Source organism: Kogia breviceps, chromosome 1 (genome assembly GCF_026419965.1).
Source record: "Kogia breviceps isolate mKogBre1 chromosome 1, mKogBre1 haplotype 1, whole genome shotgun sequence".
Lineage (NCBI taxonomy): Eukaryota > Metazoa > Chordata > Mammalia > Artiodactyla > Physeteridae > Kogia > Kogia breviceps.
In genome coordinates this window covers 202,271,879-202,284,126 of record NC_081310.1, presented here as the reverse complement: position 1 = coordinate 202,284,126, position 12,248 = coordinate 202,271,879, and positions in this window count along the sequence as shown.

Genomic DNA, 12,248 nt, shown 5'->3' with positions numbered 1-12,248 from the left:
TGCTCTGGCCCCGCCCCTGGCAGCACCGTGAAGCTGCCGGCAGGGCCTGGGAGACAAGCGGGGTCCTTGAGGGCTCTCAGTGGAGGCACCCACATGGGAGGGGCCTCTGAAGAGGGCTGGGAGGGGTCAGGGGAGAGCTGGTCACTCCTGCCATCACCTCTCCCGACCTAGGCTCCTGCAAGCCGGGCCCAAGGCGGGGGTGGCAACGCAGTCTGTCTCTCTGGGAACAGGGGTCTGGTGCTGCCACCTGCAGGTCACCAGGAGGAGCCGGGCAGGAGACATGGCCTCTGAGAACAGCCCCTTTCAGGCACCACCCTGCCAGTCCCCTGAGCACTTTTCCAAAACGTGTCCATCCTGAGAGGGATGCCAGGAGGACCCTCTTTCACAGTTGAGCTTGGTAAGGCACAGAGAGGCTGAGTGAGTTGTCCTTAGCCACACAGCTAGTGAGTGGCAGAGTTGGGCCCCAAAGGCCCTGCTCAGAGCCATCCTGCCCTCGGGCTGGTGTTGCCTATCCCCAGCCTGGTCATTGTGACACCCCCCCCTCCCGCTGGGGACAGAGGAGGGAGTAGGGGGGTTGGACAGCAAACATCGAAGCTAACAGGTAAATAGGATCATTTCTGACAGCAACACATCTTAAGAAGGACCTAGAGTGGAGAGGAGGGTGGCCTCTGAGGAGGGTCCAGGAGGTTGAGACTGGGCAGGTGGGGACCACGACAGCTGAGGCTTCGAGTGGAGGAGGCCGAGTCACCCCGGAAGAGCGAGGTCGGGTGGCGTTCTCGGCTGCCCCGGGTGGGCAAGCCTGGTCTGGGGTCTCTCCTCGCTGCCTCTGTGTGTTGGGAAAACCCAGGTTTCCCTCCTGCGTCTCTCCTGTGAGTCCCCTTTACTGGTCGCCAAAAGTGTGTGTGTGGCCGGGGGGGGCGTCCCACGCCAGGCAATTCGGTGACACCAGCTGCGTGTCCGACAGGTTAACTCAATTCTGATAATATCTGGATATGCTTAGGGGCTCAGTCCCACAGACTGCCCCCAACTTCAGACGCCAATGGCAAGGAGCAGGTCCCCAGGTCCCCACTTCTGTCCGACTTGGCTACAAATGTGAGCTTTCCACTACCCACTGCCCCTTGGATTCAATTAATTTACTAGAGGAACTCAGAGAACTCAGGGAGAAATTCACTAACACTCACCAGTTCATTATAAAAGGGTAGGATGAAGGATGCAGGTGAGGGTCCAGGTTGGGAGATGGGCAGGGCTTCGTGGGAAGGGGCGTGGACGCGGCTCCACCCATCTCCAGCACTCGGGATTTTGTGGAGGCTTCTTCACACAGCCGTGATCGATTACTAACCCCATTTTCAGCCCCTCTCCTTTCTCAAGAGGATGGGGGCGGGGCTGAAACTCCACGCTTCTCATCAGGCTTGGTCTTTCTGGTGACCAGCCCCCACAGGAGCCCCATTAGAACAAAAGATGCTCCTGTGCTCTCAGCAGGAAATTCCCAGGTTTTCAGGCACTCTGTCGGAACGCAGCAGAGACCAGCACCCATGCTCTCTGTCTTCTACTCCTCCACGGTCCTCTTCCCTGCTCCTCGTCAGGCTCTGGACTCGGTGGCTAAGGCTGTGTTGGTCAACGTCGCCGCTGAGGGTGGTCCATGTGTGACCTGTGCATCGCTTTCCTGTGGATGGAGATTTGGGTCATTTCCAGTTTGCAGCTCTTCCGAGAGATGCTATGAACATTCTGGAACATTTCTTTTGGCGCTCTTGGAGAGTTGTGGGGTCAGAGGTGTTTGTCCAGCTCTAGAGGACACTGCCCAACAGTTTTCGGGGGTGGCTGTGCCCTGGCTCCAGTGTGTCTGCACCCACACTGCCTATGGCCTGTCACCGCCTGGTGCAGCACTTTCCTTACTGGCCATTGTCATCTTCTTTTTAAATATTTATTTATTTATTTGGCTGCACCGGGTCTTTAGTTGCAGCAGTCAGGATCTTCGTTGCACCGTGTGGGATCCAGTTCCCTGACCAGGGATCGAACCCCTGGACCCCTGCATTGGGAGCACAGAGTCTTAACCACTGGACCACCAAGGAAGTCCCCACTGGCATCTTCCTTTGTGAAGATGTGTGTCTCTTCAGTGCTTCTGCCTCTCTTCTATGCCTTTTTCTTAATGATCTGTAGGAGTTTGTTACCCATTCTGGGTAAGGATTCTGTTTTGAATATTTGTACTATGAATATCTCCCCCCCCATCTCAACTTTTCAGTCTCTTAACAGTGCCTTTTGATGAACAGAAGTTTTAAATTTTAACATAGTCCAAATTATCAACAATTTTCTTTATGCTTATCACTGTTACTTACTTACTTACTTACTTATTTATTTATTTATTTATTTATTCTTGGCTGCATTGGGTCTTTGTTGCTGAGTGTGGGCTTTTCTCTAGTTGTGGCGAGCGGGGGCTACTCTTCGTTGCGGTGCACAGGCTTCCCATCGCGGTGGCTTCTCTTGTTGCGGAGCACGGGCTCTAGGCACGCAGGCTCAATAGTTGTGGCTCACGGGCTCTAGAGCGCAGGCTCAGTAGTTGTGGCACGTGGGCTCAGTAGTTGTGGCTCATGGGCTCTAGAACGCAGGCTCAGTAGTTGTGGTTCGTGGGCCCAGTTGCTCTGCAGCATGTGGGATCTTCCCAGACCAGGGCTCGAACCCGTGTGCCCTGCATTGGCAGGGGGATTCTTAACCACTGCGCCACCAGGGAAGCCCTGTTTCTGTCTTTTTACAGAACTCTCTGCCTGCCCCAAAAAGTCATGAAGATTTCGCCATGTCCCTCCACGTTTTTAGAGCGTCATCATTTTACCTTTCTCACTGGGACTACCACCCGCATGGTACTGATTTCCGTGGATGGTGGGTGATGGGGGTCCTGTCACACCTTTTTGTTTCCACGTGGACACCAGTTGGCCCAGAGCCACATCACGACTCCATGGAGCACACGTGTGTGTCTGTCTGTCTACAGGGCCACAGCAGCAGAGCCCCCCATGGACTCCCCAGACAGAGGAAGCTTGGAGGGTTTGGGGCAGGGGCTTTTCTATAGTTGCCATGGCTGCCCTGGAAGAAGGCAGTACAGGACCCCAGGGGAGGCTGTGGGGAGGGCGCGGTGGACCTGGTTCCTTCTGAAGACCAGCTGTGGCTGAAGTTACCCGAGGCGTCCCTTCCCTCTCCTCGCCCCCCAATCATGGGCCTCCTCGTGGGAAGGGCTCTGGAGCACACGGGCATCTGCGCGCTTCTGACCCAGCTCCGCGCTGGGGGCCTTAAGTCTGTGGAGGCCCGCGAGCGGGTGTAGACGGACGGGCTGGAGGAGCCGCCGGGGAGTGGCATCGCCGGGCACGCTGCCTGCGGTACCGCCGGAAGCCACCAGAGGGCGAGCGGGCTCCACCGGAAGTCGGCAGAGCAGAGCCGTCGGCGCCTGGATCTGAGACGCCGGTGCGTTTGGGGGCGCCAGGGCCCCTTCCTGAAGCCACTTAGCCCTCTTTGAGCCCTTGACCTTGAGACATAAGCCCTCAAAAATAAGAGCCGACTTTCAACGAGCAGCTACTACACTCCTGGCAGTCTTAAGTGCTTTACACAGATTATGGGCTTTTTACTTTTTATTTTTTAATAGTTTTTTTGTTTTTGGTGGGATCTTCCCGGACCAGGGTTCGAACCCGTGTCGCCTGCATTGGCAGGCGGATTCTTAACCACTGCGCCACCAGGGAAGTCCTTTTAATAGTTTGTTGATGTATAACTTAATATGATAAACTCCACATATTTAAAGTGTAAAGTTAGCTAAGTTTTGACATGTGTAGTCACCCGGGAAGCCGTCACCACACTCCTGAGAGTGAAATGCCCGTCACCCCAAGGGTTCCTGTGCCCTTTCTGACACCCCCCTCTGCCCAGGCAGCCACGTGGGCCTTCCTTCCCTTCTGTCACTGCAGTTGGGTGGCACCGTCCAGACCTTCATGTAAATGGGATCATACAGTAGGCACTCGTTGGTGTAGTACAAGAGTGCAGTATGACTGGCTTCTGTCACTGAGCATAATTATGTTGAGATGCATCTATGCCACTGTGTATGCCAATAGTTCTTTTTATAATTAATAAGTAGTGTCCCGTTGTTGGACATGCCAAGGTTTGTTTATCCATTCACCTGTTGAGGGACATTTGGGGCTATGCTAGAAACATTTGTGTTTAAGTCTTTGTGTGAACATGTGCCTGCACTTCCCTTGGGTAAACTGTTTTCCAGCGTGGTTACCATTTTTTCAGCCCCACCAGGAGTTCCTGAGAGCTCCAGATGCTCCATATCTGCACCAGAACTAGGTCTGGTCAGACTTTTTAACTTTACCATTCTAACAGATGGTTACTACTGTCTCATTGTGGGGTCTTCTTTTTTGTTTTTGTTTGTTTGCTTGCTTTTTTTTAACGATTATTAAAGAGGGTATTTTATTTTATTTTATTATTTTATTTATTTATTTGGTTGTGCCAGGTCTCAGTTGTGGTAGGCGGGCTCCTTAGTTGTGGCACATGGGCTCCCTAGTTGTGGCATGTGAACTCTTAGTTGCAGCATGCATATGGGATCTAGGTCCCTGACCAGGGATCGAACCCGGGCCCCCTGCATTGGGAGTGTGGAGTCTTTTTTTTTTTTTTTTTTTTGCGATACGCGGGCCTCTCACTGTTGTGGCCTCTCCCGTTGTGGAGCACAGGCTCAGCAGCCATAGCTCATGGGTCCAGCTGCTCCGTGGCATGTGGGATCCTCCTGTACCGGGGCACGAATCTGCGTCCCCTGCATCGACAGGCGGACTCTCAACCACTGCACCACCAGGGAAGCCCTGAACAATGTCTTTTGAAGAGCAGAAGTTCTTAATTTTGATGAATTCCAATTTATCCATTTTTAATCCATTTTTCTCTCATGGATTGTTCTTTTGGCTGCATCTAAGAAATCTTCGCCTAACCAAAGATCACAAAGATTTTCTAAATTTTCTCCAAGAAGTTTTTTTTTAGTTCTAGAGTTTGCATTTAGGTCTATGATCCATTTTGAGTTAATTTGTGTATATGGTGTAAAGATATGATTCCAGATTATTTTATTTGTGTATGGATATCCAATAGTACCTATACCATTTGTTGAAAAGACTCTCCTTTCTCCACTGAATTGTCTTAGAACCTTTGTTGAAAGTCAGCTGACTGTGTAGGTATGGGTGGTTCTGTTTCTAGAATTCTAGGTTGATAGTTTTTACTTTCAGTAAAGATTTAGTTCCACTGTCTCCTCACATGCATTGTTTCCAACAAGAAATCAGCCATCATTTATCCTTGTTCCTCTGCATATATCATGTCTTTTTTTCCACAGAGGCTCTTAAAACCTTCTCTTTACTGCTGTTTTTATAGGGAAGGGGTTAACAGTTTTATTGATATATAATTTACACCCCATACAATTCACCCATTTAAATTAAAGTTTTTAGTATAGTCAGAGTTGTGCAACCATCAATATAAACAAATTTAGAACATTTTCATCACCCCACAAGGATACCACATACCCCCATATGTAGTCATTCCCCATTTCCCTGGACCTCCATCCCAGCTGTGGGCAACCACTAATTTACTTTGTACCAATTTGCCTATTGTGGACATTTCATGTAAATGGACTCACACAATATGTGGCCTTTTGTGTCTGGCTTCTTTGACCTGGCATAATCTTTTCAAGGTTCACCCATGTCATAGAATGTATCAGTACTTCATTCCTTTTTGTTGCCAAAGAATATTCCATTGTATGGATATAGCACATTTTATGTGTGTGTGTGTATGTAAGATATGTAAATAAATTGTATGTATATATGTATGTTTTATTTATTTATTTATTTATCCTTTTGGCCATGGCGAGCAGCATGTGGGATTTTAGTTCTCCAACCAGGGTTTGAACCCACATCCCCTGCAGTGAAAGCATGGCGTCTTAACCACTGGACTGCCATGGAAGTTCCCTAGCACATTTAAAAATTTATCCATTCATCAGTTGATGGACATTTGGGTTATTTCCACTTCTTGGCTATTATGAATAATGCTGCTGTGAATATTTATGCACACATTTTTGTGTAGACATGTTTTCATTTCTCTTGAGTATATACCTAGGAGTGGAATTTCTGGGTCATATGGCAATTCTACATTTAACCTTTTGAGGAACTTCCAAACAGTTTTCTAAAGTGGCTGCACCATTTTGCATTCCTATGAACAATCCAATTTCTCCACAAGCTCACCAATACTTGTTACCATCTGTCTTTTTAATTATAGCTATCCTAGTGGGTATGAAGTGGTATCTCACTGTGGTTTGATTTAAACTTCCCTGATGGTTGATGATGTCAGGCATCTTTTCGTGTGTTTATTGGCCATTTATATATATTTTGAGAAATGTCTATTAAGATTTTTCTCCAATTTTTTTTTTTTTTTTTTTTTTTTGCGGTATGTGGGCCTCTCACTGTTGTGGCCTCTCCCGTTGCGGAGCACAGGCTCTGGACGCGCAGGCCTAGCGGCCATGGCTCACGGGCTTAGCTGCTCCGCGGCATGTGGGATCTTCCCGGACCAGGGCACGAACCCGTGTCCCCTGCATTGGCAGGTGGATTCTCAACCACTGCGCCACCAGGGAAGCCCTCTCCAATTTTTTAGTTGGGTTGTCTTATTATTGAGTTGAGAGAGTTATTTATATATTTTAAATACAAACCTCTTGTTCAATATGTTTTGCAAATATTTTCTCCCATTCTATGTATCTTTCACTTTTTCAATAATCTCCTTTGAAGCCAAAAGTTTTTAATTTTTATGAAGTCCAGTTTATCTTTTTTTTTTTTTAATCTTTTGTCACTTTTGCTTTTGGAAATATATCCAAGAAGGCTTTGTCTTCTGGACCTGACTTCAGGTCCTTCCTGACCCAAGGTCATGAAGAATTACTCCTATATTTTCTTCTAAGTGTTTTATAGTTTTAGCTCTTACATTTATGTATATCATCCATTTTTAGTTAATTTTTCTGTATGGTGTGAGGAAGGGGTTCAACTTCATTCTTTTGCATATGGATATTCAGATGTCCCAGCACAATTTGTTGAAGAGACTGTTCTTTCTTCTACTGGATTGTCTTGGCATCCTTGTTGAAAACCAAGTGACTAAAAGTGAAGGCTTATTTCTGAACTCTGAATTCTATTCCATCAATGAATATGTTCAACCTCATGATGGTACCACACTGTCTTGATTATTGTAGCTTTGCATTAACTTTCGGAATCAGGAAGTTTGAGTCCTCCAACTTTGTTCTTTTTCAAGATTGTTTTGTATATTCTGGGTCCCTTGGATTTCCATATGAATTTCAAGAGCAGCTTGTCAATTTCTGCAAACATGTTAACTGGAACTTTGAAGAGATTGGGTTGAATCTATAGATCAATTTGGGAAATACTGTCACCTTAACAATGTTAAATCTTCCAATCCATGAATGTGGAATATCTTTCCATTTATTTAGGTCTTCTTTAATTTCTTTCAACAATATTGTATAGTTTTGAAAGTATAAGTTTTGCACTTCCTTTATTAAATTTATTCATAAATGTTTTAGTCTTTTTGATGTTATTATAAATTGAATAGATTTCTTATTTCATTTTCAGATTGTTTGTTGAAAACGTATAGAAATATAACTGATTTTAAAATATTGATCTTGTACCCTACAACCTTGCTTAACTCATTCATTAGTTCTAACAGTTTTTCTTAACGCATTCCATGGAATTTTCTACATATAAGATCATGTCATTTGAACATAGATAGTTTTACTACTTTTTTCAAATATGGATTCATTTTATTGCATTTTCTTGCTTAGCTGGCCTGGCTTGAACTTCCCACACCTTTTGTTTTTTGTTTGTTTGGTTTGGTTTTGTTTTGGTTTGGGCAGTTCTATAATTTTACTGGACAATCAGCAGATAGTTCTCATCCACATTAACTGTCTGTAGATTTTTGAAAGTGGTGACAGGTACACAGGTAACCAATGTATAGAGCTTGTTTGGAATCTTCAAGTTGTATAGAATCTTCATCTTCATTATGCCCACACCTCTGACTAGAAGTTGTGAGAGCAGAAATCATTGTTTTATTGCTGTGTTTTAGCAATTTGATTATGATGTTTCTTGATGCAATTTTCTTCAAACTTCTTGTGCTTGGGACTTCCCTGGTGGTGCAGTGGTTAAGACTCTGCGCTCCCAATGCAGGGTGCCTGGGTTCGATCCCTGCGAACTAGATCCCACATGCATGCTGCAACTAAGAGTTTGCATGCCACAACTAAGGAGCCAGTGAGATGCAACTAAGGAGCTCACAAGCTGCAACTAAGGAGCCCACCTGCTGCAACTAAGACCCTGGTCAACCAAATAAATAAATATAAATAAATAAATAAGCAAACTTCTTGCGTTTGAGTTTCCTTGAGCTTCTTGGATCTGTGGGTTTATCATTTATGTCAAGATTGTAAAACTTCCAGTCATTATTTCTTCAAATGTTTCTCACCTTTCCCCCTCCTCTGAGACTCCAATTACATGTATGTCAGGCCCTTGACGTTGACCACAGCTCACTAATGCTCTTTTCTTCCCCCAATCCCCACTTTTTAAATCTGTTTTATTTTCAATAGTTTTTATTTTTATGTTTGCAGCTTACTAATAGTTTTCTCTTCAATGTCTAATCTCTAGTCTGCATTACTCCCACCCAATGTATTTCTTACATCAGACATCATAATTTTCCAAAAGTTCAGTTGGGGTTTTTGTACCTTCAATGTATCCAAGACATTCAGTCTTTCCTCTAGCTTCTCAATCATGTGAAGTGCAGCTCTAACAACTGTTTTAATGTCCTTGCCTATCGTCTGTGACATTTCTAGGGTGCTTTCAATTGATTGAACTTTCTCATTATGGGTCAGATTTTCCTGCTTCTCGGCATGCCTGGTAAATTTTTACTGGATGCCAGACATTGTGAATGTTAATGTATTGGGTGCTGGATATTTTTATACTATTATAAACATTCTTGAGCTCTGTTCTGGGTGCAGCTGTTATTTGGAAGCAGTTTGATCCTTTCAGGTCTTGTTTGTAAACTTTGTTGGGCAGGCCTAGAACAGTGCCTAACCTATGCTGATCATTCCTCACTGTTGGACAAGACCCTGCTGGGCACTCTGCCACCTGCCCTGTAGTTATGGGGTTTCCATTCTGGCTAGTGGAGACTGGAACTGTGTCTGGCCCTGTGTGAACTCAGGGGTTGCCATCTAATTCTTTGGGTGGTCCTTTCCCTGGCCTGGAGGAGTTTCCGCACAAGGACGTTCTAATCAGGTTTGAGGGGGAACCTCTGCAGCTCTCTGGAGTTCTGTCTCTGGCACCACCTCTCTTCCTTCTGACACCCTGTCCTATGAACTCCAGCTGCATTGATCCCCCAGAACTGTCAGCTCCACCTCCTTAACTCAGGGAGTCTGCCTGGCTTCCTGCCCTGCACCGTGGCCTGGAAACTGTCTCCAAGCAGTCAGCTGGGGCTCACTTCATTTCTTTTCCACTTCTCAGGGGCCTTTTTTTTTTTTTAATTTTTGGCTGTTTGGTCTTTGTTTCTGCGTGAGGGCTTTCTCCAGTTGTGGCGAGCGGGGGCTACTCTTCGTTGAGGTGCGCAGGCTTCTCATTACAGTGGCTTCTCTTGTAGCGGAGCGTGAGCTCTAGGCACGCAGGCTTCAGTAGTTGTGGCACGTGGGTTCAGCAGTTGTAGCTCGTGGGCTCTACAGCGCAGACTCAGTAGTTGTGGCGCACGGGCTTAGTTGCTCCGCGGCATGTGGGATCTTCCCAGACCAGGGCTCGAACCCCTGTCTCCTGCATTGGCAGGTGGATTCTTAACCACGGTGCCACCAGGGAAGCCCAGGGACCACTCTTTTTCATGGTCTGCAGTTTCAAATATTTTAACCTGTTTTTTCATTGTTTTAGGCAGAAGGGTAAATCTGGTCCCTGCTACTCAATCTTGGCTGGAAGCTGTCATAATGCAGATTATTTATTTTATTTAATCCTCTCAACCACCCAGCTCCACAGGCAGGTACGATTACTAATCCCGTCTTACATTTGAGATTTTGTGACACACAGTGACAACATGCAAGGTCACAGTGACAGCAGAGGTAGGGTTCAGTCCCGGGCTGTGTCAGGCACATCCCTGAACCACTGGTGGGGAGCTCGAGGCTGTCCTGCACAGGTGCCCCGCGTGGAATGTGGAGGCAGGCCGTTGACCTGCAGGTACTCCAGACACAGAGCAGACTGAAGAGGCCTGAGTTTCTGTGGGGAGGGCTCTGGCCGGCTCTGAGAGGCCTCTGTGTCCGACTCGATTTATTGACTGTGTGTCCTGACCATGAGATGGTGGGTCTCTGGCTCTGTGCGTTTGTTCTCCTCAGTTACCTGCCCAGGTGGAGACTAGTTCTGGTGGGCTGGTTACTGAGAGCCCAGAGGCAGGTGTGCTCCAGGAACAAGTGGTAACTGTGTCCCCTTCCCCTTCCCTCCTCCTGACTTCCCTCAAGGCCACATCACTGTTCCAGTGATGTAGCTGAGAAACCTGCAGCAGCGTCACAGCTGCACCAGTCACAGCTGCGGGCCCTGTCAGCACAGCCACTGAGCTCTAGGCACCCTTTGGGGCTGGGACACTTGATGAAATAAGATTTATATTGGGGGAATTTCCTGGCGGTCCAGTGGTTAGACTCGGTACTCTCACTGCTGAGGCCTGGGTTCGATCCCTGGTCGGGGAACTAAGATACTGCAAGCCCTGCAGCACGGCCAAAAAAAAACACCTTATGTTTTAAGGCAGGACAAGAGAAAATTAAACACAAGATTCTCTCCGTGTGTTTGTTTGCGGCTCCTCCCTCCCTGACCCACCATGTGCATCACACGCGAACCAGAGCTCCTCCAAGGTGGGGCGCCTGCTCCAACAGAAAGATCGATTTTTTTCTTCTGATGCCAGCAATGTAATTTCTTAAAGAATAGAGTCCCTGGGCTTCCCTGGTGGCTCAATAGTTAAGAATCAGCCTGCCAATGCAGGGGACATGGGTTCGAGCCCTGGTCCGGGAAGATCGCACATGCCGTGGAGCAACTGAGCCCGTGAGCCACAACTACTGAGCCTGTGCTCTAGGGCCCACGAGCCACAACTACTGAGCCCACGTGCCACAACTGCTAAAGCCCACCCTCCTAGAGCCCGTGCTCCTCAACAAGAGAAGCCACCGCAATGAGAAGCCCGCGCACCACAACAAAGAGTAGCCCTCGCTCGCTGCAACTAGAGAAAGCCCACACGCAGCAACGAAGACCCAATGCAGCCAAAAATGAATCTTAAAAAAAAAAAAAGAATGGAGTTCTTTCCCAATTCTGGAGGGGGTCATGGTAACTTGCTGCTCCTTTGTGGGTGTTTACCTGGACTATGTAACCTTAGTGACCTTTATGTAAAATATCAGTAGATCATTTTGATGTGAGAGCCTTTGTCTCAAAAACATATATGAGGGGAGTTCCTTGGTGACCTAGTGGTTAGGATTCCGAGCTTTCACTACCATGGCCCGGGTTCAGCCCCTGATCAGGGAATTGAGATCCCACAAGCTGGGCAGCATGGCAAAAACAACACCACCAACAACAACCAGTGTATGACTATGTGTTCTACTTCTAACAGGCGCAACAGTTCTCGGAGTTTTCTGAGAATCTGCTTCCCAGGTTATAGTCCTCAGTTTGGCTCCGATAAAATTCCTTTTTTTTCTTCTTACCTTGATAGTTAATTGAATTTTCGTTGACACGTTACAGGCATCATTCCGTTTACTCCACACATGCTCCCGAGCTCCACGCTGGGGTGGCCCAGACCTTCCCCAGGATTCTGGGCTCAGGCTGGGACTCTTCCCCACCCAGGAAGAAGCTGCATTTACCGCACAAGTCAAATCTGTGTGGCAGAGAGGGACCCCGTGAACAAGGAGCATCAGCCCAGACACCCGAAACTTTAGTTTCTGTCCCCACCAGGGGGCAGGCGTTTGTCCCAACGATTTCTGGAAAGTCGGCCACTACCTTCAGCCTCCAGTCCGCTTGGTAACATCAAGCCCAGGTGTCCTGGTCAGCCCGGCTGCTGCAACAGGATTATTGATTAATTATTGATTATTATTGATTGACAAATTATTGACCAATTACTGATTATTGACCAATTGGTCAATCAAATTGATTGACCAATTATTGATTGACAAATCAATAATAGGAATGTATTCATCGGGCTTCCCTGGTGGCGCA